Consider the following 27,592-nt stretch of genomic DNA (forward strand, 5'->3'; position numbering starts at 1 on the left):
CTTATTTCCCTAGGTTAACAGTTCAGGACTGAATAGACATTGTAATTAAAAAGATGTGTCCCTATGTGTGAACATAGAAGGTGTTTGAAAGATCTGCTTTCCCTTCCCTCCTTTTCTATCTCCTTCTTTCTTTTTTCTTAATCCTGTCACTTCCCCTCTTGCCTCTCCCCCTCTCCTTCTCCATATTTCTCCATTTTCTCTCTGTTTCCTCTTTCAGGCTCTCCCTCCCTCCCTCCCTCCCTCCTTTCCTCCCTCCCTCCCTCCTTTCCTCCCTCCCTCCCTTCCTTCCTTTCTTTCTTCCTTCCTTCCTTCCTTCCTTCCTTCCTTCCTTCCTTCCTTCCTTCCTTCCTTCCTTCCTTCCTCCCTTTCTTCATCCCTTCCTTCCTTTCTTCCATCCTTTTTCTCTCTGTAAGTTTGTTGTGGACAGTTTTTGTTCTATGTAGCACAGGCTGGGAGCTCACCATTCAGCCAAGGACGCCACAATTTACTGCATTTCTCCTGTTTCACACCCCCAAGCACTGGCACAACAGGTATAAGCCAGAACACCAGGATTTTGTGATTTTAAAGCCCCTCTGCCAATGAGAGCAAATGAAAGGAAGTTGAAATTTTAAGAAACAGTTCCTGTTTGTTGTGAAGTTTTATGTAAATTGATCTTGCTTGTCAGTAATATTCTCTGTGTTAAACCTTCATATGGTTGAATAAATGAGCTCAACTCAAAGGAAATTGAACTATAACTGTTTTCATTAAATCGCCTAATATTGAAAAAACATTATTTCCACATGTTTGTACCATTACAAGCTTTTAGAGAAAAGCAAGCACTAATGCCTTATTTCAGCCCTTCAAAGATATCATATCAGACTAACCAATTAACAGAACCATTAAGGAAATGCATTGCAATTAAGTTTACGTTCACCAGAAAAGGCTTGTTGGTAGATAAGAGGAATCATTACTTGCAGGACATTTATTTATTTTTCCATTCTATAATCTTGGTTGCCACTGTCTTTTTAGATTGACAACATTATAAAAAAATTTAAAAGCCAATATGAACAGTTAAAGGCATCGTTTTTCACCTCTACTCATGATAGAAAATAAACAGGTAAGACAAGAGCACACATATACTGGGTTCTGTGTTCTTGTTTCTGCAGCAGCTCCAGTGACATGTAACCTTAGGTTGCTGGGAAGAATTTGCCATAGCTCTCCAAGAAGGGAGTAGAGTTCGGCTGGAATGTGCATTTCCCATCTTGAAGGAGATGTTTCTTGTTAACAGGTAGGGTATGTGTTTTTTAATAAACAGCACCCGATTCAACAGCATCTGTGTATCCTCTCTCTCAAAATAAGTCTTTCATGTCAGTCAGCATCTTGTAAGTTCTTAACATGAGGCAACACACACACACACACACACACACACGAACCTATACATGATGATGACAGAAAAGCCTGAGAACATGAAGCAGTATTTAAGGGTTTCTGTCACCTTGTTTAAAACAAACAAGCAAACCAAAAGAAACAACAACAGGAAAAAAAGCACATGTATTTTCATAGACCAAGAAATAGAATAGAGAATAGAGCTACAGGGAAGGGTGAGGCCAGTCCTGGTGTTTGCTTGGCCACTCTCCTGAGTCCATAAGGTTGCATGCAGTTTGGTGAGCTCAGCTGAGTTGATGGAAGCATTCTTCTTTGAAACTGGCTTTAAATTGAGAGATTTATTTTTTTTAATATTTTTTTATTACATATTTTCCTCAATTACATTTCCAATGCTGTCCCAAAAGAACCCCATAACACACACCCCCAATTCCCTACCCACCCATTCCCATTTTTTGCCCCTGGCATTCCCCTGTACTGGGGCATATAAAGTTTGCATGTCCAATGGGCCTCTCTTTCCAGTGATGGCCGACTAGGCCATCTTTTGATACATATGCAGCTAGAGTCAAGGGCTCCGGGGTACTGGTTAGTTCATAATGTTGTTCTACCTACAGGGTTGCAGATCTCCCTAGCTCCTTGGATATTTTCTCTAGCTCCTCCATTGGGGGCCCTGTGATCCATCCAATAGCTGACTGTGAGCATCCACTTATGTGTTTGCTAGGCCCCGGCCTAGTCTCACAAGAGACAGCTATATCAGGGTCCTTTCAGCAAACTCTTGCTAGTGTATGCAATGGTGTCATCGTTTGGAGGCTAATTATGGGATGGATCCCTGGATATGGCAGTCTCTAGATGGTCCATCCTTTTGTCACAGCTCCAAACTTTGTCTCTGTAACTCCTTCCATGGGTGATTGTTTCCAATTCTAAGAAGGGGCAAAGTATCCACACTTTGGTCTTTGTTCTTCTTCAGTTTCATGTGTTTTGCAAATTGTATCTTATATCTTAGGTATACTAAGTTTCTGGGCTAATATCCACTTATCAGTGAGTACATATCATTTGAGTTCTTTTGTGATTGTGTTACCTCACTCAGGATGATGCCCTCCAGGTCCAACCATTTGCCTAGGAATTTCATAAATTCATTCTTTTTAATAGCTGAGTAGTACTCCATTGTGTAAATGTACCACATTTTCTGTATCCATTCCTCTGTTGAGAGGCATCTGGGTTCTTTCCAGCTACTGGCTATTATAAATAAGGCTGCTATGACCATAGTGGAGCATGTGTCCTTCTTACCGGTTGGAACATCTTCTGGATATATGCCCAGGAGAGGTATTGCTGGATCCTCTGGTAGTACTATGTCCAATTTTCTGAGGAACCGCCAGACTGATTTCCAGAGAGATTTAACGTAAGGAATCTATACATGAGGACAAGGTGATGTGAACAGAAGACTCACGGAAGTCACATGGCTACATAAGGTTAGTCCTGGAGTCCTTGAAAAGATGGAAGGACGCTCAGGGTGGCAGATGAGGGAACACACAGAAATCAGAAGTGAGAAGGAGCTGAAGGAACCGGACAGCAGGAAACTGTATAGAGACATGCAACTGTTCATGCAGACTAACATGTGAAAAAAAAAATTACAAAACAGATGATGACACTCAGAAAAAATACATATTATACATTATGCACAAATTTTGTGATACATTTTTTAATATAAATTGACCTACCACAGACAAAATTAATTTTATGTTAATATCTTAGAATAGTTTTAAATATATTGAATTAGAATAAAATGAAATCTAACCTTCCCTTGAGAAAGGCACAATAAACAAAGTTAATGAATAACAAATAGCAAAAACATACTTAAATTATCCTAAATGACAAGACTATACTCTGGAACACATGAAGAACTTAACAAATTAGTGGAAAGAGGACTACTCAAAAATTTATGGACCAAAGACATAAAAGGCCAAACATTCATTAATGATATGAAGAGACATTTAATAAAAATTATCAGACATTAGAAATTCAGATATTTCTCCTGCAGCTGACATATTGACATATTGACACTGGGCAAATGATTCAATTTATTATATTAATAAAAATTAAGGACAGTAGTAGTTTTTAAACATATAAGTTAAAAATCCAACAGTATAATATAATACTGTTGTAATTTGTATTATCAATTAAAATAGGAAAGGATGAAGAAATATTAGTATACTTTAATGCATTAATACTTATACCTAATGGCTAATGTCAGGGTTTTGTATGTCTGTCACTAAGGAAAAACAGCTAGGATGCAAACCACAAGTAACCTTTATAGCTGAGAGGGAATTAAGGAAGTAACTATTAATGATATGAATGATGTGATTATTTATAGTAATGACTGATATATAATGTAAAAATATAGCAATATATAATATGTATGTTATATTTATATAAAACACTATTTATTTTTTAATTATTTTTATTTTTTATTAATTAGGTATTTTCTTCATTTACATTTCCAATGCTACCCCATAAGTCCCCCAAACCCTTCCCCCCACTTCCACTTCTTGGCCCTGACGTTCCCCTGTACTGAGGCATATAAAGTTTGCAAGACCAATGGGCCTCTCTTTCCACTGATGGCCGACTAGGTCATCTTCTGATACATATGCAGCTAGAGACACAAGCTCTGGGGGGGTGGGGGTAGTGGTTAGTTAATATTGTTGTTCCACCTATAGGGTTGCAGACCCCTTTAACTCCCTGGGTATTTTCTCTAGCTCCTCCATTGGGGACCCTGTGATCCATCCAATAGCTGACTGTGAGCCTCCACTTATGTGTTTGCTATGCCCCAGCATAGCCTCGCAAGAGACAGCTATATCAGGATCCTTTCAGCAACATCTCGTATATATATATTTATATACTTCTGTAAAAATAACAACAATGCCTGCATATATCTTCCTACACATTTTGTGATGGTCTCAACCACTGAAGATTTGGCTCAGGTTGAACGTGAGTTTTTATGACTGCTCACTTTCTTTTTTTTTTTTTCATTTTTTTATTAGGTATTTAGCTCATTTACATTTCCAATGCTATACCAAAAGTCCCCCATACGCACCCCCCTCCCCCACTCCCCTACCCACCCACTCCCCCTTTTTGGCCCTGGCGTTCCCCTGTACTGGGGCATATAAAGTTTGCAAGTCCAATGGGCCTCTCTTTCAAGTGATGGCCTATTAGGCCATCTTTTGATACATATGCAGCTAGAGACAAGAGCTCCGGGGTACTGGTTAGTTCATATTGTTGTTCCACCTATAGGGTTGCAGTTCCTTTTAGTTCCTTGGGTGCTTTCTCTAGCTCCTCCATTGGGGGCCCTGTCATCCATTCAATAGCTGACTGTGGACTGCTCACTTTCACACAAGCTTTGTTTTTAACAGTCATGGGCATTCTCCTTTACATTTAATTTGCTGGTGTACAAAGGATTTCTTCCTTGAGTACAGTTTGTCATAGATTTCTGATCTTACCAATCTTTTGGTATAAATTATAATTTGAAATGATCATAACAAATCACAACAAAATCATAAAGGTCCAGCCAGTTACTGCTGGATGAGATTCTGTCCTGTGCACAGCATTGACTTGTGCAGAGCAATATCAGGACATTGACTCTGTGAGACATAAGTCACTGGCTCTGGGAGGACAGTGTGCTAACTAATGACTTAAAGCCATCATTGTCTAGTAGCCTGAGATTCTAGTCACTAACAAAAACACTAGGAAAAAAAAAACAGAGTTCAGGCCTGAGCAAGAAGATGTTTGATTATTGCATTAGCAAGAATTGAACCCATCAAGCATCTATATACAATAGGAAAAAATAACATATCATTACAAAGACAACAGTACTCAGAAAATGCATTGACATAATGTATGTCAGAATCGATTAATTTCAGGCAATATACTATTCAGAGAAAGTTGAAAATTCTGATTACTGTTGTAGACTTTTTAAACCATGTGAAGTCCATGCCTTATTGAAAATCCATTCATAACTAGTGGACAGATAATGGTTCACACAAAGTGTTGATAATCTTCTGCCCTTTAAAGGGTAGTGGTATTTATTTACTTAACAAAATGTTCAAAGTAGAGATGTTAAAATGTTTATATTTTTAGCTCTTCATGTAATTAATTTTTATATTATTTTTTAAAATATATTTAAAATTTGTTTACATTTATATTTATGGCAAATGAAAGTTGCCATCTTTCCTAGGACATCAGATTAATTAATTAATCATAGAGCAAAAGTTTTCTTGTGCATTTATCTCACAATTGAAATGCAACCTCAACAACAAATTTATTAAAATAAAGGGTTTTTCATTGCTCAATGTCCAAAATATAATTACAATTCTTTTGCATAATAAATCAGAGGTGTTCTGGTAGTGCTCACCTGTGTGAATCAGTCAACTTCCCTATAGCCTTGGGTCTGAGTACAAGATATATACACTTCTCTGTTGTAGCACACAATACCAATGTATACTCCATAATATCTCTGTTGAGATTCAAGATTATCCTGCTATAAATATTGATGTTTTTATGAAACATATAACTTTGTTTCTTATAAAATCATAATGGCTTTATCATAGAAAGCAATGACTCAATGAATCTTCTTAGTACAATTGTATAGCACATATGCATCTAATTAGTGTAATTGGGATCTTTCTGCAGCAGAACATGTTATTGTAGAGATCCTGTTGGGATTTCTGACCTCATTTCCATTAAAAGTAACTGATAAATTTTTGCTTGGGATTTATACAAAATCATTGGTCATTTCTGAAATGGCCCTAAATATATTTCTATCATTTTGCAATATATTTTCATGAAGTGATACTCTCAGTATTGGCAAGTATTAAAAAAAAGACAGAGATCAACGTTGATGAGCACAGAAGATGCTCCAAACCAAACACAGAACAAAGACTTAATTTGTTATAAATATAAGCAGATAAATCATTTGATAGTCACATTAGCTTTTATGTTCAATTAATTGTAATGTATATATTTATATATTATATATGTATTATATATAGAATGTATATCCTTATGATTTGTTCTCAGTGGTTGATTTGTATGATACATTTTACATATTAAAGATAGTAAAAAAAAGTTCTTGAACAAAAAGAAGTCATTAGTGGAAAGAGTATAACAAATCATGATTTGGATAACTTGAATACCTCTTCTGTTATATGGAAAAACTGCTGTATTTTACTAAATAAAGAATGTGTAATTTACAATTTTCCTTTTATTTTCTAAAATAAATATAGTGTGTTTATTCCTTGTGGGAGATACTTAAATATCTTGAGTGTGGGAGCAGATAATGTGTGAAAATAAAGACAGATGGAAAGAGTGCCCTATACCAGGTAGCATATACTCACACTGAAGAGATGGTTCATGAAGTCTCACTAGTTATAAAATGTCAAAATTATTTCATAGACTAGATTTATGTAGTGAAAACACCATGCACCATATTGGAAGAATATAACCTACTTTTATTTATGTTTATTTCCTTCCTCCTTTTCTAAGTCCAGAAATATGTACACAAAAATTACCATCAGTGTAGTACATAAAGCTATGCTATATAAGAGGTAGAAGCTCATGTCTCCATAGAGATTTCTTTTATTTGATGGTGTTCAATGCTTTTTAGTGGTGTAACTGTCAAATAAAAAGGACAAGTATTTACACGCTAGGGAGATGGATCAGTCTTAGTGATGTGCATCTGTAGCTCTATAGCTAGAGCAACAAAGACAGATGGAAGCCCAGACAGAGATTATGACTAGCAACTGGTGGTCTTAGGTTCAGTAGGAGACCCTATGTCAGGAAATAATGTGAATATTAATGGAGGAAAATACCTAAGTTAGACTTTTACCAATCAGAATGTAGGCAAAATTATGAGCAAATGAATAAATAAATATTGATGAATAACAGCCTCTGTGTCTAGCATATGTATATATTCATAATATGTGTGTATATGTATATGATGATGTATATGATGATGTATATGTGTATGTGTATGTATATGTATGTATGTGTCTGTGTGTGTGATATAACTTATACTTTACATGTTGATTTTCAGTGAGTGTTAATATGCCTAGACTACTTTGAATAATGTACAAGTAGGTCAGTTTATTCTTTTTGGATATACATCAAGAAGTAAGATTAGTGGATTAATTTCCTATGTATATATACCTAAAATAAAGATTACAAGATTAAATTTGTTCAGATGTATACTTAGAAGAAAGATGCCTGAGGCATGTTTTTAATTTTTTGAGGGTCCCTCATATTGATTTCCAATATGATTTAAACAAATCACATCATCATCAGAAGTGTTCAAGGCTTCTGTACTAACAAACAAATACGTTATCTTCACTGAGAGTTTTTTTTTTCTTTTCATTTCTTTGCATATAACATAGGTGATTCTATTACTTGAATATAATTTTATAATTATCCTTTATGACTGTGTGATATTGAGCATTGTTTTCCTAACATTTGAGATTTTCATACATGAATATATCATTATAATTGCCTCATTTAGAACTCATCTTCTCTGTCTTGTACTCATACCATATCCTGTTTCCCAAATTCATAACCTATCATATAATTATTGTTGTTTTTATATGTATGTTTATATCCTACTGAGTTCAATGTGTTCTTCATGTGTGCATGTATTGAGGGCTGACAACTTCGGATTGGAAGTTTATTCTTAAGGGAAACTTGATCTTTTTCCACTAGTAGCCATTGACTGATATATCAAAACTCTCTCCCAGACCCTCTCTTTCTTCCTGTCTCATTCAGAGTCTCACCAGGTACCTCTGGATAGGCTGGAACACACTAAGTAGAGCAGGCTAAGCTCAAGTTTTACTTGCTTCTGACTCCCAAATGATGGGATTAAAGGTATAGTCTCTCACTAAGGAAAAAAAAAAAAAAAAAAAAAAAACAGGGCACAAAATTAACTTTTAACACATCACCTAAATCTTTGAAAATATATACTTCTTGTCTGCTATGCAAATTATTTCTACAAATAATCTCTAATTATTGTGAACTTGTCTCTCAGCAAGCAAATATATATTATGAATATGTTTCTTGATGAAAGAGCCCTTTTGCAATAGAAGAGAGGCTTTTAATTTGCTTTATGCTGAACAAACTATAGAATCTCCAAAACTAATTCTGAGATTGTATCTGGACACTGTTATTTGCAAGATGCTCATGTTCATTCAATTATTTATGAAAATTCTTCTTTTACATCATTCATATTGTATTCAAACATTAAGAGTTACTGGGAATGTGCAGTCTTTCATCGTATATGAGCTGCTTTCTCTACAACTTTGTTTGGCACTGTGTATTCTAGTCAGTTTTAAAATACCTATGTTTAATACTTAAGTATATTATGCTTATCTTTATAATTAATTTTTATATTTCAGTGAGTGTTCCCTCTGGTAGCTGCAAGCACCCTGAAGATAGAAAATGTTTGCTGCACCCAAAAAAAAATCTTCAATACACATCTCAGTCAATCATCACTCACCTCTTACCCCAGGCAACTTCTCTCTGTCCTCTATCACTGCAGATTGAATCTGTCTTTTCTGTGTTTCACACTGATGGGATGAAACAAAGCTAGTCCGTTTTCCCCAAGTTCTTTCAATCCACATGCTGTTTTTAGATTGATTGTATGACCATGTCTGCCAATGAGGGGCAAATCACTGTCAGTTTGTTCTTTCATTCATCCAATGGAGGTCATTAACAAGACTATTTCCTATTTGAGATGTTTGTGAAGTGTTTCTAAACAAGCCATATATATATATATATATACACATATATATACATACATATATACATATAATATACATATATAATACATGTATATATACATGTATTATATACATAGAATATATATTGTGTATATTATTGTATGACCATATCAAAATAGTAAAATATAAATACCTTCATATTAAAATTTTGTAATATAAGATTAAAATTCCTGTACCTTTCATAATGAGATTGTGTCTTATATGCCACAGCAAAATAACTACTGATTTGCAAAGCATATGATGGGACAGTGAGCCGTGTTCCAAATGGAACATGAAGCTGCTTCATACCTTCAACGTTCGTATGCCGCCATCTTCTTTCATGTAAGCAACTTGTCAGAAGAGATAACAGGAAAGCAAAGTACAGAAAGCCATAAAAACATCTCTGTACTTAAACAGAATTTTTCAGTGCTTTCCATTTTCACACCGACTACAGTACTATAAGAGTAAATATGCTACAATACAGCACAGATGAATATTTTCTGGAATTGTTCACAGATTGTTAAAATATATTTATATTTTGCAACATATTTGTTGTCGTAAGAAAGCTGATCATTTAGGTGGTTGACTGTTTTATTTAAATAGAAACTCCTCCTCTTCATGTTTGTACATAATCACAATTAGGTAAAGATATTGACACGAATGCAGATGGCATCACCCTGAGTATATGTATAGGATCATTGTGGCTGACAACATATGCACAACATATATATGCACACACTCTTGACAAAGGATCTTATTTCTTAAAGCTAGCCAAAAATCAAATTCTTCCTAGAAAGGATTGTAAGATTATGCAAGAGCACCTGGGAGGTCAAGTCAGTTAGGCAAATGAGGCGTCACAAGGCACACTGCTTGCAGCCTCACCCTTGTCATCTTTCTCCACAGTCTCTGCCACAGAGGTGACTGAACCTATGACTCTGTCCAGGGACTCTGTTCAGTAGTTTGCTGTTTTGAGAAAGTAACATATATGTTGAACGCACATCATAATTCACTCCACCATTTCTATGAGTTTCAGAGATTATGAACTGCGGGTAAATATGTTCATGAAGCATGAATGTAGTTGGGAGTTTTAGTATAAATTTGCAATTCAAAAATATTATTCTTTAAATAAAGATCTTTATTGTAATAGTGTTAGATGTCGATTTGTGAAAATTTAGAATCACCTGAGACATGGGTTTCTGGCATGTTGGTGAGAATCATCCTGAGTAAATTGAATAAGGTGAACAGACCCACCTACTCTGGGTGGCACCTTTCCTTAGAGACCAGTTCCTGGACTGAATAGAGTAAAGAGAGTGAGTTGGACACTATCTGGTATGAACTTGTAGAGCCCACCTCCAGCATAAAGACAGGGCATCAAGTGAGGAATAGGGTAGCCATCCCACATTCAAAAACTCTGACTCATACCTGCTCTTCTCTGAAAGAACTACAGGGACAACAATGGAGAATAACCTGAAGAAAAGGAGGTCCATTGATAAGCCTAATTGGGATACAGCTCAAGGGGAGGCCCCAAAGCCTGACACTATTACTGAGGCTATGGTGTTCATACAAACAGAGACCTACCATGACTGCCTCCAGAAAGGTCCAGCAAGCAGCTGAAAGTGTCCAATGAAGATACTTACACCCAACCAATGGACAGAAGCTGCTTAACTCTGTGGTTGAATTAGGGAAAAGCTGCAAAAAGCTGAGGAAGAGGGAGACCTTATAGGAGGATCAGAAGTCTCAACTAACCTGGATCCCCGAGATCTCTCAGATACTGGGACACCAACCAGGCATACGCTAGCTGACATGAGACTCCCAACACATATACAGAAGAGGACTGCCAGGTCTGAACTCAGTCAGAGAAGATGCACTGAACCCTCAAGGGACTGGAGGACCCAGGGAGTGGGGAGGTCTGATGGGGTGGAGGGTGGGGTTGGAGCATCCCTGTGGAGACAGGGGGTGGGGTAGGAGGTATGAGATGAAGAACATAACTTCCTGGTATGGACCAGGAGGGAGATAAAATATTGACTGTAAAAAAATTAAATGAAATTAATAGATAGATAGATAGATAGATAGATAGATAGATAGATTCTAAAGGACCATTTTAAATTTAGTTTTTCATGTAAACACCACTTTGTCATTTTCATAGGTAAAATTAAAATAAAGTTATATATCAAAAATAATAAAGATAATAAAAAATGTAGTTCATTTACAACCAAAATTCTTATTTCTTGCTTGGCACCCTATGCATTTTTTTCTTTCTTTCCGTCATCTCCAATCTAATATTTCATGATATATCTTCTTCTTGTGATTTCTGCTTCCCCTAAAGGAATGTTAAGTAATTCCATGGAGGTTTTATTGCCTTAGCATCCTTCATGGAATTTAGCACACAGCTATGTAACTGTTCTGTAATCTATTGGTCCCCTGATATTTCTTGAGAAAATTGGTTACCTCTGGATGTTATCTCACAGGAGATCCTGTCTCTTAGTCCTTCTCCTACACATGCAGACACAATAATAGATATTTGGCCCATTTCTCACCTACAAAGCACTGTTCAGACTGTATCTACCACCTTCACCTAGTAAAATCTCATGACATTGTGACTTCTGCTTCACCGCTTTCTGACAAGAGCTCTGGAGGTTTAGTTCAGCTGCACTATAATGTCTGATCAACTAGCATGCTTGACATTTGATTTTTTTTTTTTTTTGCACTAAACAACCAGGAATACTTTTATTACAAACCTTATGGGTTTTATATGTTTCCTTATAATGTGGATCCACAGAAATTTGAGGATTAGGAAGCAATATCATTAGTTATATCTTCAGGGGATAACTCTGGTCACCAAAAACATCATTGTAAATTTACCACAAAATGGTATGTGCGACATATTAAAAGACTTCTGAAAAAGGAATGCTATTGGGAAGCAAGCTCTCCTCTAGAGAAGAATACAATAATCATTGTGCTGGAGAAGACCGGAAGTATCCCACACAAAAAGCACAGGGCTCATGAGTATTTGGAGGCACCATTCAAACCTGCAATATAAAGGACAGTGTAGTCTTATGCTAAGCATAGAGACAGGCAGAACACAATTTTCTGAAATGGGTTTATTTCCCTCCATGTACAAAGTATGAATGAAGCAGAATTCTATCTTGTTAGTTTCTACAACAAAGCTTGTCCTGGAGGTCCAGTTAACTTTTCAATGGTAGGTCAGAATTACTGTCTTATAAACCCTTTGCTTGTCACCTTGGTAAAATTGTTCTTCCAACATATGCATCCATAAAGCCATCTCACATTCAGGTGATTTCAGTGACCTCATTGCTGATATCAAGACTCTGCCATTGTTCAGTGGAAAAAGTAGCATTTTAACACTGTTCTTCATTGGTTTGGCATTCTTTTTTTTTTTTTTTTTTTTTTTTTTTGGTTTTTTCAAGACCGGGTTTCTCTGTGTAGCCCTGGCTGTCCTGGCACTCACTTTGTAGACCAGGCTGGCCTCGAACTCAGAAATCCACCTGCCTCTGCCTCCCGAGTGCTGGGACTAAAGGCGTGCGCCACCACGCCCGGCTGGTTTGGCATTCTTCCATTCCAAAGCCCGCTAATACAGAGTATAACATTCTTCACTCATCCTACAGTATCCCTGCCTCCCCTTTACTACAACATTCCAGCTTGCTCACCCTTCCCTTGCCTGTCAGGCACAAGCCCTTCTTTCCCTGCCTATTTGAATCACTAATTTTTCTTCTTAAAGCATTACTAGCCATGTTAAGTTGGTTAAATGAATTTGACAACCAAAAATCTATGTGAAGTATTAATATTCAATGTTTAATATTGTATTAGTCAGTTTTTCCAGATGGCCAGAACTAAGAAGGACCTATATAAACAAACATAGATGTTTTTATATGAGATCTGGTTTTAGCAGAGTTTGATTCATATAAGTAGACGCCATGAAGTCCCCTGGTAATCTGGAGGATATAAGATAACAATAGTGTGCTTTAGACCAAGTTCCTAATCCAGGACCCAGGGAATCCAATAATGTGACTCTCCATGACAGACAACTAAGAAACTGTTACATATGAGAGGGGTTTCCAAGGCTAGAGAACCCGTAGTTCCTTCCCATTTCCAATAACAAGAACGAAAATCATCCTTTCTAATTTTGATATGTCTGTTCAATCCAGTAACCATTCAGTAGATTCTGCCTTTTAACAAGGCAGAGGATTTCTCTCCTCAGATCACTGGCTTATATCTCAGGTTTCTTAAACAGCACTCAGATATGACTTTCCCACCTTTCTAGAGATAATTTAACACATCAAGTTCAACCCTATTGCTATCACACACAAAGTTCTAACAGTTTCATGACATTTGTAGAAGACAAGTTAAATATCATAGAAAATAGGAATGTATCTAAAATTTACTTCTAACTCATAGAATAGAGAAGTAGAGGGAATGATCCATGTATGTATTATGTTTCTGTTACTTTGACAAACACTGAGACAAAGTCCACAGTCTCTACATGTTCACTACACTTACTAGGTGGTTTTTACACCCCAGCACCACATAAATCCAGAGATCCTTCCCATTGGACACCCACACAAATAACAGGAGACATCTGTTGCACCTAGTCTAGTATGACTAAATACTTTCTATAGCTCTCTAATAAGGGGTTAACAATTCAAGATACTTGAACTTTATTCTGTCCAATAAGGCCTACTGTGTTTTATACTATAGTTCAGGTAATAATAGAAATGCCAGTGCACTTAGATAAAATGATGAGAATAAGAAAGATTAGTATTTGGACACACACTCACACACACATACACACACACACACACACATACATATGTATATTATATGTATATGTTAGAGGTATTATGTCATATATACATATGACATATGTATATATACATATAACATGTGTATAGATGACATTATATTTTTATACATATTTCTTTTCTTTCCTCAGATCCTGACCCATATGCCAGTATACCAGGCTCCTCAGGTATGACTTTATCACCTGTCTAGATAATATCTGTATGTGTGTGTGTGTGTGTGTGTTCCTTTGGTACTGCCTTTTAATTTTACCTAGAAACAATCAGAAAAGGGTGCAAAATGAAAGCTAAATCACCTTTTAGTTTTCAAAAGTAGGTAAAAATAACTCTCCTCTTACATGTGTTCTATAATAAATTACTAAATAACATACTTGAGGATTCTTTGAAAAACCTAGATTATTCAATATTTTATTGAATTGCTTACGGGTGACATTTTGAGTAACTATAATTGTTAGGAAGAGAGTAGATTGAAGTTTTAACTGCCTCTATGAAAGAAATTTGCTATTTTTTAGTATGAAACTAGACACTGTGAGTTGAAGAGTACCTTTCTGTTATGATCCTCCCATTTTTGTTTTTTGTTTTGCTTTTTTAATATACAAGCAAAATAGTAGTTATACAAGTTTATCAGCATTCAAAATGTGCGTGCTTGGTGCTTAATGGTTTTGCAATGTAACATCAGTGTTCGTTCAACTTAAATAGCTTCCCAAAGTTTTGTACTGAAAGGAAGAAGACTATTGAAAATCCCAATAGGGATAAGATTGGGACAAGAGCAGCTGGTTTTGATGTTCTGACATCAGGGTGGAACTTGGGATGGAAAATGTATTCGGATTTCTTTTATTTTCAGTGTTTCGGCATTTGACATCAGATACACCAACTGACACTGGCATTCTCACTCCCCCTAGGCTTAGCTCAGAGTTCCTAGGAACATGGCTTGTGGCATGGCTTTTAAATGTAAAGCAACCAATCCCATGGGGCATCCATGTTGACTTCTCCCTCTCTACAGCTATTATGCACTGATAGTTTTTCCTGTTCACCACTTCTGGGCTGAGGACAAGACCAGTATATCACTGTGCCACACAGTCAGCTCACATTTTTTTAAATTATCTACTTCTAAACTATCATTTCTTCCCTTATTTCTTCCTATAGAGATTGCAACGGAGTCTCTTGTCCATATTTCCTGTTGGTACCTCAACTCTGTTTCCAAGCAAGGCAAGCTACTAAGATACGTACTACAGTTCCACAATCACGGGAAGGAGAAATAAATGACTTTATCCAAGCTGGAACTTCTCATATCTGTGTGTTTTGCAAGATTTGATAAAAATGATTCCTTTGTGGCCATAGTTGGAGATATAAAGTGAGGTTGTTTTGAGCCATGCCTTTTGAGATTCCTAAACATATTTTCACACAGTGAGCAAGTTATTAAATCAAGGAGTTAGTTTCCTTGGCTATGTATAATCAACATAATAATTTTAATAACAAAAGGATTAAGTATTAAACACACTTATATGCTTCTTATAACAATACTTGTAAATAGAATGTTGCCTACATATGAGTCATTATATTATATAACAGGTCTGATCTGATAGTATTATTTATTAGTTTCTAAATTTCTTTTTTTATATTTATTTTTTATTAGATATTTTCTTCATTTACATTTCAAATGCTATTCAGAAAGTCTCCTATACCCTCCCCCAGTCCTGCTCCCGAACCCATCCACTTCTGCTTCCTGGCCCTGGCATTCTGCTGTACTGGGGCATATAATCTTTACAAGACCAAGGGCATCTCCTCCCAATGATGGCCAGCTAGGCCATCTTCTGCTACATAAGCTGCTAGAGACATGAGCTCTGGGGGTACTGGTTAGTTCATATTGGTGTTCCTCCTATAGGGTTGCAGACACTTTCAGCTCCTTGGGTACTTTCTCTAGCTCCTGCATTGGGTGCCCTGTGTTCCATCCAATAGATGACTGTGAGCATCAACTTCTGTATTTGCCAGACACTAGCATAGCCTCAAAAGAGACAGCTATATCAGGGTCCTGTCAGCAAAATCTTGCTGGCATATGCAATAGTGTCTGAATTTGGTGGCTGTTTATGGGATAGATCTCCACATGGGGCAGGATCTGGATGGTCCTTCCTTCTGTCTCAGCTCCAAACTTTGTCTCTGCAACTCCCTCCATGGGTATTTTGTTCCCCATTCTAAGGAGAAAGAAGTATCTACACTTTGGTCTTCCTTCTTCTTGAGTTTCCTGTGTTTTGCAGATTATATCTTGGGTATTCTAAGTTTCTGGGCTAATATCCACTTATCAGTGAATGCATATCATGTGTGTTCTGTTGTGATTGGGTTACCTCACTCAGGATGATATCCTACAGAGCCTTCCATTTGCCTAAGAAATTCATAAATTTATTGTTTTTAATAGCTGAGTAGTACTCCATTGTGCAAATATACCAAAATTCTGTATCTATTTCTCTCTTGAGGGACATCAGGTTTCTTTCCAACTTCTGGCTATTAAAAATAAGGCTGCTATAAACATAGTGGAGCATTGTCCTTATTACAAGTTGGAACATCTTCTGGGTATTTGCCCAGGACAGGTATTGCGGGATCTGCCAGTAGTACTATGTCTAATTTTCTGAGGAACCGTCAGACTTACTTCCAGAGTTCAGGCTTGCAATCCCACCAGCAATGAAGGAGTATTCTTCTTTCACCACATCCTTGACAGCATCTGATGTCACTTAAATTTTATCTTAGCCATTCTGACTGGTGTGAGGTGGGATCTCAGGGTTGTTTTGATTTGCATTTTCCTGATGATTAAGGATGTTGAACATTTTTTCAGGTGCTTCTCAGCCATTCGTTATTCCTCATTTGAGAGTTCTTTGTTTAGCTCTGTACCCCATTTTTAATGGGGTTATTTGGTTTTCTGGATCCAGCTTCTTGATAGTAAAAATGGCTATCTTGCCAAACGCAATCTACAGAGTCAATGCAATCCGCATCAAAATTCCAACTCAATTCTTCACTGAGTTAGAAAGAGCAATTTCAAATTCATCTGGAATAACAAAAAAACCTAGGACAGCAGAAACTATTCTTAACAATAAAAGAACCTCTGGTGGAATCACCATGCCTAACCTCAAGCTGTACTACAGAACAATTGTGATAAAAACTGCATGGTACTGCAGTGACAGACAGGTAGATCAATGGAATAGAATTGAAGACCCAGAAATGATCCCACACACCTATGGCCACATGATCTTAGACAAGGGTGCTAAAACCATCCAGTGCAGAAAAGACAATATTTTCAAAAAATGGTCCTGACTCAACTGCAGGGTATCATGTAGAAGAATGTGAATTGATCCATTCTTATCTCCTTGTACAAAGCTCAAGTCTAAGTGGATCAAGGAGCTCTACATAAAACCAGAGACACTGAAACTTATAGTGGAGAAAGTGGAGAAAAGCCTCAAAGATATGGGCAAAGGGGAAAAATTCTGGAACAGAACAGCAATGGCTTGTGCTGTAAGATCGAGAATCGACAAATGGGACCTCATAAAATTTCAAAGCTTCTGTAAGGCAAAAGACACTGTCAATAAGACAAAAAGGCCCCCAACAGATTGGGAAAGGATCTTTACCAACTCTAAATCAGATAGGGGACTAATATCCAATATATACAAAGTTTCTGAATTTCTAAAACAATTTTATCTATATGATTCAGTACCTGACCTGTAAGTTTTTATTTAACAGCTCATTAGCCCATGTGTCCCTCTTCTATATATCTATTTAATATATAATTTCTCAACTTGCAAATGTTATTTTTTTTATGTTTCAAGGTCTAAGAAGTAGAGGCTTATCTTATGACTGTGCTCAACTTATCAGTCTTCTGAACTGTCTATGGACTGTTGAAAAATAAGTAGTTTGTTCAAATAATCCAAAGCACTAGGAAAGTTGTAAACATCTCTCATTCCTTAAAGGTAGGCAAATGTGATCATTTGCATATTCTTGGACCAAGGAGTGGCACCATTTGGAGGTGTGGCCTTGTTGGAATAGGTGTGCCCTGGTTGGAATAGGTGTCTCACTGTGGATATGGGCTTAATACTCTCACCCTAGGTCAGTCTTCCACTAGCTGCCTTTGGATGAAGATGTAGAACTCTCAGCTCTGCTTGCACCATGACTGCCTGTATGCTGCCATGCTCCCACCTTGATGACAATAGACTGAACCTCTGAACCTGTCAGCCCCAATTAAATGTTGCTTTTATAAGACTTGCCTTGGTCATGGTGTCTGTTCACAACAGTAAACTCCAACTAATACAGAAGTTGATACCAGGACTCTGTAGATTTGATCACTAAAACTCTTTTCACAGCTTTTGCATTAAGTGCCTGATGGATGAGGGGTGGCAGTGACTTGATGGTCTACAGTGGGCACAGCCCCTCACATGGACTTCACATTGCATTTTGGTTATGTAATTTGTACAAAGATAACAACCTTAACAAAGAGAGCAACAAAGTTTGACCAGATCAAGACATCACCACACAGAGGAAGCCCAGCAATGGAGATCCAAGTGTCTCCAGAATCACAAATGCCATCTTCATGGGGTAGCTTTCCTCACAAATGCTGGAGAAAACTTGCTCTTGAGTGGCTTTCTCTCTCAAATATTAAGGAAAAAAAGCAATAATAACTATAGCTGAAAATTCTGACAATGAATATCAATCAAATGCAATGATAAGCCCTGAGGAATGCTGAGGTAAGGTGCTTCAGGTGTGCTCTCTTCAGGTTTGTCATTTCTCTACTGTTTTCACAGGAACTGTTCCTTATATGTTTTACATGTTAGATTACGTTCTCTTGTTGAAATAAAATTTCAGTATATAGAAAAACCTATTACTATCATTATTATAGTAGAAACGATAAAGATAAAATGAGCTCCAAAAGGTGATTGAAAATAATCCACATGTCAATCTTTGTAAGATGACATGTACCTTGGCAAACTGAAAAAGTGAAAGTGTCATTTAAAATTAGAAATGTAGAAAGTCAATAGTTATGGTAAAATAAAAATTAGAGATTGAGAACCTAGTTAAAAAGTAGTAAGTGAAAATAATGATTATACAACACAAAATGAAAGAAAACACAGACTATTTTACTTTTGGAAATTGCCAGAGATTAGTTTCTTATAACAAATGGGTAAAGAAAATTCAGAAGCCTGGAATTTAACAACTATGGAGAATTTTATCTCTGAGACATTTTAGAGTCAATGACCTACTTGCTTGCTGTGTGTTTTCATCTACACCAGGGAAACAGGTGGCTCTATTCCAAGTAGAGCAAAAACTGAAGTGGAAACTGATCAAGGCAAACATTATGAAGCATGATGATGTAATCATTTTACATGCATGATAAACTGAACAGAGGTAATTCAGGAGCAAAAGAAATGCATGCTGATGAATATAGTTTGAAATTTCAGTGCTTCATGAGAATTCCAGATCATAATGGGTTTGGAAAATATAATTCTGTGTTCTAGGATTATAATCTGACATCCTTCTACATGGAGATTACAAATAATATAAAATTTATATGGTCAAAATTTAAATTTGATAGTGTCAAAGTCATGAGGTCTTATAGGTATGTATGTAATCTACATGTTTGGTGGTATTCTGCTTCATTTTTCATTTTACATTAATTATATTTTTAAACTATGAGCAGGTTCCAGGTTGTAGATTAGATTTTTGTTTTGTTTTGTTTTGTTTGTTGTCTTTTTGTATACTAACACTATTCTTTCCAGTGCCATTTTTTGATAGAAAACATCCTTTTTACCCATTAAAACATATGGGGATACTATTAATTGAAAGTCAATATATCCAGGCATAATGGTGAATGCTTGTAATCCCAGTACCTGGGAAGAAGAGACAAGAGGATCCCACAGGTCCCAGGTGATATACAGAGCAAGTCAAGTCTGACACAAAATGTCATTAAAAAAACACAATATGAGATGGTTTATTATTCACAAGCCACTATACCTACACTGGGCCTGCACATGAATGATTTGATTAATGAGCATTGATGAATGGTAGAAGAACACAATGAACTCTCTCCCTCTGGCTGATCCATTGGCTTCTGATAGATCCTCTTGCTTCTGATAGATCCTGACAGAGAGAAAGACATTTTCCTTGGTGAACCCACTGGTGAGCCTACCAGGCTACCACTTTCAGTTCCAAACCTATGGACATTTAGATTGCTGTGGTTAAACTCACAGAGTAACACACACACACACACACACACACACACACACACACACACACACACACAATCACACATCCAAAGAGGCATCAATGTGGAAAATGGCCTTGTGAATACCAGCAGTGATAGACAACTGATGGGACAAGGAGAGGGAGTACTAGGGGGAGGGGAGGGTTGAGGAAACAGGATGGTTGTATTATATGAATGTAGGAATTTGTCAAAGAACAAATTTAACTAATAAAATATTAAAACTTAAAAAGCAATACAGGTACATAAAACATTCAGATAGCCAGAGGGTGTAGACCTTTGGCTACAACGTTATCAGAGTCCACAAGGCAATGACTTGGTCCATGTGAAGTTTTGGGAGGGTAGTCTGGCTAGATAAATACTTTGGGATTATAGAAGTTCAGATCTACAGAGTGAGTTCCAGGACAGCCAGGGCTACACAGAGAAACCTTGTCTCGAAAAACAAGAAACAACAATAACAAAAAACTGTTTCATATGCATAATACACCCAAATTTGGCTATTGTTGAATTATTATTGAAATGAATAAAGGAAATATTGATAGAAACTGTTTTTCCACAGATGATCCCAAAACATGTTTAAGAGACAACACCAGTGCTGTATACTATGTTCTTTCCCTTGTACAAAAGTTCTGAATGAAAATAAGTATTGATGCAAAAATCCAAGAGCTGCTTCTCAGATCAGGAAGGAGTGAAATATAAAGAAGCTATTAAAATGTTAAAGATTTAGGTATGGGATTTGGAATTTTGCTAAAAAAAATGACAGTGGTCACTGTGCAGTTCATTCTACCAAAGTAAATGAATCCAATTCATACCTCAAAATGATAAAATTTATTTTATGTGAATGATAATTTGATAAAAAGATGAAAATAGATAGCATTAGATTCGAGATAAGTGAAATAACTGTGTACATGTACAACTCAAATAGATTTCATGAAAGCTTTTAAATCTCCTTCTTTATGTCACAAGATTACTGGCAAACCGTGGGTACAAGGATAAATTTAAAATTAGAATCAGGTGGAAGGAGAGCAAAATTAGAAGGGATCACAGAACAGAGAAAGAGAACACTTTTGAGAAGGGGGAGGGGCTAAAGGTTGATAGCTCCTGAGAGAAGAAGGTGTACTGAGGAATATGTGAAATGTGCAAAAGAGCTAAGCGGGACAAGCTGTAATTAAACCTGCATGCTAGGCTAGCACCAGCCCTGCACTAAGAGGCGAGAAGATGCTTTGCAGGGGTGTGGTGGAACCCCTTAGAGAAAGAAAGTTCTTATGGAACGTAAAAGATTTTACCATATCTTATGTGTTTTGTGTTTGCTCAGAATGGGATCATTTTTCATTTTTATTAGAGAGTTGAGGGAATTCTCAGACTCTAAAGATGCATAAAAGACATTCATAGAGAAAAGAAGATGGCTTTCTTGAAAATTGCTGCTTTAGCACTAAGCAGGCTGTCCGAAGAACACTTGCATACAGAGGGAACAGTTTGGTTTAGGAGCAAGCTCCATCCAGGTAGTGAACTCTGCTCTAGCCCACTTATTGTTTTTAGTGTCTGATGCTCAGGTCCTTCAGGAATGACATACAAAAATTTATACATACATAAATAAATCATTGAAGCCAAAATAATAGCAACATGACCTTTGTCTTTAATAAAGTCAGTGCTGGGGATCAGTTAGTAGATTGGCTATCCCGCACAAGACCTTAGCTTTGTTGTACACTGCCCTATAAACCCTACATGGTGAGACACTCCTATAATTCCAGAACTGGGGAAGTGGAGACAGGATGATCAGAAATTCAAAGTCATCCTCATCCCCATACAATGCTTGAGGCCAGCATAGACTGCATGAAGATCCTATTTCAAAACTTAATTAAAAAAAATAGCTTCAAACAGTTTAATTAGGAGGACAGAAAAGTACAATATAAAAGGAAAGAACTATTACTGAAGTCAACATATAGCAGGGATTCTGAGTTAGTCTACAGGAACTGAAGAAGGAGGTCCCAGTGGAGGAGCTAGAGAAAGTATCCAAGGAGCTAAAGAGATCTGCAACCCTATAGGTGGAACAACATTCTGAACTAACCAGTACCCCGGAGCTTGTGTCTCTAGCTGCATATGTATCAGAAGATGGCCTAGTCGGCCATCACTGTAAAGAGAGGCCCATTGGTCGTGCAAACTTTATATGCCCCAGTACAGGGGAACGCCGGGGCCAAGAAGTGGGAGTGGGTGGGTGGGGGAGTGGGTGGGGGAGGGACTTTTACAATAGCATTGGAAATGTAAATGAAATAAATACCTAATTAAAACTAAAAAAAGAATTTTAATAAAGCAGAGAAGGATTGACAGTCACCTTGCTGGTCCCAGCAGGTCCGAGCAGTCAAACTGTAATATACTAACTATACCAGCTTCTGGTTTAACTGTAAAAAAAAAAAAAAAAAAAAAAAAAAAAAAAAAAAAAAAAAAAAAAGACAGAAAGAAAGAAAGAGAGAAAGAAAGAAAGAAAGAAAGAAAGAAAGAAAGAAAGAAAGAAAGAAAGAAAGAAAAAGTGACATGGCATACTGCTAGAGAAATGGCTCAGTGGCAGGGGATAAAGTGTTTGCTGTCCAAGTATGTAGTACTTAGTGTTGATTCCCAGGACTCACGAAAGCCATGAACATACAAATTTATACATGATAACTCTGTACATAATTGAAGTGTCTGCAATTCCATCCCTAGTTGGAAAAGAATGGCAGATCACTGGGACTGACTATTTGCCAGTATATTCTCAAAAAAGATTTAAGTTTCAGGTTCAATGAAATACTGGGTCTCAAAACACACAGAGAAAAGGTGAAAAAGAACATCCTGAGGCCAGTCTTTGGTGCTCCAACACAGTGTTCACACACACCACATACACACACCACACACACACACACACACACACACACACAGGGAGGGAGGGAAGGAGGGAGAGAGGGAGGGATGGAGGGAGGGAGGTAGGGAGGGAGGAAGAGAGAGAAAGAGAGAGAGAGAGAGAGAGAGAGAGAGGGAGAGAGAGAGAGAGAGAGAGAGAGAGATTGGAAAAGGAAAACTTAAAGTGTTAGATGTGCATGTGTCTAAGATCTGACACAGATATGTGAAGCAGAGTATGCTGGACCCATGGGTTAGCAGCAGTGAAACTTTCCAGCAGCAGCTGCTCGCTTGAACATTGTACTTCTAAAATACACATCTGGAGGAAATGAAGGAAACATATCAGAAGTGCAAAAGTGTAAGCAAGGAAAAGGTCTCTGGAGGTGTGTGAAGGAGCAGAGAGCTCCAATTGCACAGGTGTCCGAGTAAGGTCTTGTGCTCTCTCCTTAGAATACAACCAAACAGACAAATAAAAACACAAAACCATCAAATCAGAGAAGAAAAGAAAAGAAAAAGAAAAAATGAGGAAGCACACATACATATACAAACACAGACATACACAGAGAGAGTAAGAAAAATGGAAACAATTTATAAGCAAAACACAAGTAAGAAAAAAGTACTCACGTAAAGCAATGAGACAAAACTCTGTAGAATATCATTGAGTTTATTTTGTATTGGCCAGGTACTGCTGAGCATAGGGTGTATCCTAAAGGCTGGTTAATACATCTAGTGAAAATCCATTGGAGAAAACTTTTTTTTTCTTTACAAGCAGATGTGAAATGTAGATAGTTTCTTGTTTAGAGTAGAAGCTTGTGTGCACCTATCCCTCTCAACATTGAGACCCCATCTTATTTGAAATTTTACAGAGCCTGTACATGCTTCCACAGTATCTGGGTGTTCATACATGCCAGAACTATTGAGTATGGAAGAGAGCGGTTTACTTAGGGTAGCCTTCTGCTCTTACCATTTTTCTGCCTTCTCCTCCTCATAGAGCCCTGGGCAGAGATTCAGAAAACTGGTCACTGCCATCTATGAATAATAGTAAGTCGACCCAAGGATATTGCTTGTAATTCTCCAGAAGAGGACGAGAGTGTGCCATAGCCATTAGTTTCAGTAGAATAAAAATTGCTCATTCATAATTTTCTGTGTGTGGTCTATGAGCTGTAAAGACCACTTAAGGTCACTGCTTCATACAGTATTAGGTAAACATTTAAGAGGTAAATACTTTTATCCATCTTTGCTTCCAGCAAAGAAGTAGACCATGAAAACTCCAGAGGGCTGGCTTGATAGATGCTTTTGCTTCTATTATTTTCCCTGAGCTGAGTGTTCACTAATGCTTTGTGTAAATGCAGGTAACTGGACCATGTTTACTGAGAAGGAAGAAAAGTAGAAGCATTTGTTAAGCATACATCATATATATGTGACTATATGCACACAATATGATAAATGCAAGCTGGAGACTGAAGGCAAACCCTGTCTCTCTCCCTGCCCATGAGAAATGCTTTAATTCACTGCAAATAAACACATCTATGAATCTGTGAAGTGACCAGAAGGATGTATTAAGAGGGAAGAAGAATTGTTACTGCATTAATATGTGGCTGTTAATGCTGATTGCTACCTAATACCTATGGTACTTGTGTTTATTTGCTGATAACAGATAACTATCAAGTTTTTCTCATGTTCATTCCTATGTTAATTTTGTCCTGTGACTGCTGTCACCTCTGAGCTATGTTAGCTGATGGCCAATGTAAGTACACAAATTAAAATGATACTTTATTGGTGGTAAGGATGTTGTTTTATGCTTTTTTTTTAAGAAACAATTCTTCATGCTATATTTGTTGATGTCACAGTTGTGTTAATAAGTCATGTGAGTCCATATGTTAAGAGGGTCAAGTTGTGTCTTCCTTGATGTCATTATCTCTCTAGCTTTCCATTATTTTTTATTTTGATACACAATTCTTATATGAATATTTTGTCAATATAAAGCATGGTAATTGTCATGTGTCTTCATTTCTGTTTCTTCCTTCACTTTTATAATTGGTGAAATTCTACTTGCCTCCAAACTGGGACAATAAAGATGCAGTAACACTGGCCACTAAGAAAGAAAAAAGGTCGCTGAGTCACTGGACTTTCAAAAGAGTCATTTTAATGGAAGGAGATATGCCTCAGTTAACATCATTTCTCTCTGTGTGTCCTTGGCCACTTAGGAAGCAGAGAACACAAATTGTAATAGGGCTTTGGGATTGGTTTTTGGTAAAGACACAGACAAACAAAACACAAAGCAGGTTAGTGGAGATGTCTCTCCACCCACCTCAAATATTGACAGTAGCCTGGCACTATCCAAAATAAATAAATAAATAAATAACTATTAAGTAAGGAATCTTATTGCAGAAATGACACCAGAAACTTCAGCCTGTTTCCTTGCTTGCATGGGCATACACATCTTCACATACACACATAAACACTATATCTTCCCACTGCCAGGGAAGTGTTGAAGGTGAAAAAGGAAGAAAGCCAGGACACGTCTGTGCCCATTAAGGGAATTAAAGGCTTTGCTGTCCCTGGGCGAGTGTGATTTAAGGGCTAATCAGCACCATGGTCCTTGCACATTATCTAAGAAAGTGAAAATCACAGGCAACTGTGTCTGTGCTTGGCAGCTCCAGGGGAATCTCTGCAGGCCCTCTGATAACTTTTCATGCAGCGCTTGAATATTCCTCCCCGTGTAATTGGGTTTGTTTGCAATATATAAAAAGCAGCCCGTGGCTAATGGTCTGATGCATTCTGTACGTGTTTGATTAGGAGAGTTTACTTGGGCAGAGGGAGCATTGTGTGCCCCTTTTGCAGTGAGGACATGAACTGCTCTGCTTGCTCGGCACATTCCCATTAGATCACTCAATGGCACGCAATTCACATGTCTTTAGAACATTGGCTCCAAATGAGTCATATTCAAAAAAGGCTTTATTTTTCGGCCATTGAAATCAGAGACAGTATTATCGAGGAGATGATTTTAAAAGTAGATTTAGTTCATTCATGTGGGTCTCATAGACTCTTCTAGAAATTTGTATGTTGATTGCTCTTCAAGGCAAGGCAATGATTTCTGTTAGAAAAAATATATCTGTGAATTAGTTTAGAAGAGTTCAGGCAAGAGATGAGAAGAAGAAAGACGTAGAAAGCCCAGATAATTCCTTTCTTTTGAAATAGCTATATATGAACTTGGAGTAATATTTCTGTCCCTCCTGAGGTTGGCACCAAGCATTCAGAACAAGAACCTCGCAAAATATCATTCATTCAAAAGTGTTATACTTGCAAGAGTCATAGTGGAATGCTACACAAAGGAAATGGGTATTCACACTGTGTAGGAATGGGGATGAAAAATTTAATTAGGGCACATCAAATGCCTCCTCCCCCACTGCACTCCACCACTCCACTGACTAGAATATTATGGTAGTTGTGGGAAACTGAATCATCTTCTGGTCTTTCTCCTGGTGCTGTTGTGCCATGGTCTTGATTATGACAGCATTATCATTCTACTTGAGTGGTATGAAAATATTAAAAGGAAGTTTTCAGTCAATTCTCAAGAGTGTAGTTACATTTTTGACACAAGTAATTAGGATTTGCTGTCTACCTGTGCTATTCCTTTATTCCTTCTTGGCAAATGACTTCCCTTAGCCATACATCTTTTCTGCTCTACAAAAGATATCAAATCATATCCAGGGAATAGTCAGATAATACACACACAAACACACACAAAGAGAGAGAGAGACAGAGAGTCAGAGACAGATACACACACACACACACACACACACACACACACACACACACGCATACGCACATAATGTTCTTAATTTTGGGAGGGAATCTTAGATTACATTTCCATAGACATATCCTTCTTTACTCTCTCTTGGGGAATTTTGTCTTCTTACACTTTCTTCCAGGTGGATTCACTATCTATTACTTTCCTCTTTTCAATTAGGCAATTATGAGACTTTACAAAGTACTAAGAAATTGTGTGTCAGCGTTTGGTCACTTTCACAGGATCAGTGACAGGAAATCAATTGTGTTTGCCCTTTAACCTGATGTTATTGTCACCTGCCAGTCATAATGACACCAACAATGTAAAGAATGGTTGCTTAGAAGCGGGGAAGCTGGAGTGTGATAAAAACCCAAGTATATTTGGATTCAAAGATATATCTCTTTATATATTCAAAGATATATCTCTCTTACAGCAGAGCTATAAGGGGGTTAATTAGCTATCTAAATATCCTTTTATCTTTGTAGTAAATGATCTGCTGCTACTTTAGTTAAATGGTGTTTGATAAATGAGCACCATCGGGTAATTTTTTTTTTTAAAAAAAAAGGCCACCATGTAACTCCTCAATAGGATGACAATCCTATTGAGTTGAGTGAGAAGTTAAACCTAGCTCTGACATTCATGTGATAATCACTATTAGATAGCAGGCCACTCCAAGGCCTTCATGATGGGTAGAACAGAGAGAGATTGATGGGAAGCAGTGTTG

At 37.1% G+C, this 27,592-nt stretch overlaps 1 long non-coding RNA gene across 1 annotated transcript; it reads left to right on the forward strand.

Annotated features, from left to right (window-relative positions):
- The first annotated feature begins 1,165 nt into the window (after positions 1-1,165).
- On the forward strand, positions 1,166-15,227 carry LOC115029855 (uncharacterized). Its single transcript, XR_003835411.1, has 3 exons — positions 1,166-1,267; positions 14,107-14,142; positions 15,119-15,227. It is a non-coding gene; the product is annotated as an uncharacterized LOC115029855 (long non-coding RNA).
- Positions 15,228-27,592: the final 12,365 nt, after the last annotated feature.

Source organism: Mus caroli, unplaced genomic scaffold, assembly GCF_978045245.1.
Source record: "Mus caroli unplaced genomic scaffold, Mus_caroli_1 scaffold_19, whole genome shotgun sequence".
Lineage (NCBI taxonomy): Eukaryota > Metazoa > Chordata > Mammalia > Rodentia > Muridae > Mus > Mus caroli.